The following is a 1,039-nucleotide window of genomic DNA, read 5'->3' on the forward strand; positions in this document are numbered from 1 at the left end:
AGGATAAACAGGCGGATGCATACTCTGTCCTTCTTCACGCATTTCGTGTCACCAGTCACTCTCTAGCGGAGATAACGGGTAGTTGAGTTCCCCAAAAAGCTCATTTCCGTGATACACTCAACAGTTATTGACGAGCTCGAAACACGCTTGACCCTTTCCCGCCTGAACAATGTTGAGAGAGCTATAAAAGTATCTAGAGGATCAACTAGTTGAAAGAAAGTTCGGCCGTTAATTCAACATTGTTCAGCGTGGCCGGAATATCGAATAAAATACATCCGGCAACCCGGAATCGAACCAGGGACCATCCGATTACTTAATCACTACAGTCGGACGCTCTACCAACTGAGCTATTGCCGGTCAACCTTGCATGTCATCGAGATATCCTCTGCTCCCCGATAGCATTTGAATTTCATTTTAGTCACTACTGGTGCGTCTTTGGTACATGTATAGCGCGGTGAATGCAAGAATGAATCGTTTACACGTGCTCCAACTCAAAAAGTGATCTCATCAAGCGCTCCACGATGGGTTCGAACCACCGACCTTGTGGTTAACAGCCACACGCTCTGCCTACTGAGCTAGCGGAGCAACAACGTAAACTATCAATTCCCCAAGTTGTTCTCCTCGATGACTCACATGAGTCAATTTCCTTCGGTCATGACCTTAGGTCACCTTACCCGAGCAGAATGCTATAGTATCCAAATTGACAATTTTACCCACTGCCCTAATGGGCCATAAACATAAAGTTCAATTGTAAATTACACCCACCGTGGGGCTCGAACCCACGACCACAAGGTTAAGAGCCTTGCGCTCTACCGACTGAGCTAGACGGGCAGAATGAACGCTCGGGTATACGGATACTCAGTTGAACTCTTGTTGCGCATGTGGTATCCGAAGACGATTAGTGGTCTCTAGCTGTCCATACGAGATTATCCTTCAAATGGGAGGAAAACGAGGGAATGCGTTTAGCAAGTAATCGAGTCGCCACATTTATGTACTTGGGCGATACTAAACGCGCAACGGGTGGAGCTACGGATGAGAT

The 1,039-nt window shown here is 47.0% G+C and overlaps 3 non-coding genes across 3 annotated transcripts; all 3 read right to left on the reverse strand.

Annotated features, from left to right (window-relative positions):
- Positions 1–274: 274 nt before the first annotated feature.
- Positions 275–357, reverse strand: Pmar_PMAR008824. Its single transcript has one exon. It is a non-coding gene; the product is annotated as a tRNA-Tyr (tRNA).
- Positions 358–512: 155 nt separating this feature from the next.
- Positions 513–585, reverse strand: Pmar_PMAR008825. Its single transcript has one exon. It is a non-coding gene; the product is annotated as a tRNA-Asn (tRNA).
- Positions 586–758: 173 nt separating this feature from the next.
- On the reverse strand, positions 759–831 carry Pmar_PMAR008826. The gene has a single exon. It is a non-coding gene; the product is annotated as a tRNA-Lys (tRNA).
- Between the last annotated feature and the right edge of the window lie 208 nt (positions 832–1,039).

Source organism: Perkinsus marinus (genome assembly GCF_000006405.1).
Source record: "Perkinsus marinus ATCC 50983 genomic scaffold scf_1104296931278, whole genome shotgun sequence".
NCBI classification, from domain to species: Eukaryota; Perkinsozoa; order Perkinsida; family Perkinsidae; genus Perkinsus; species Perkinsus marinus.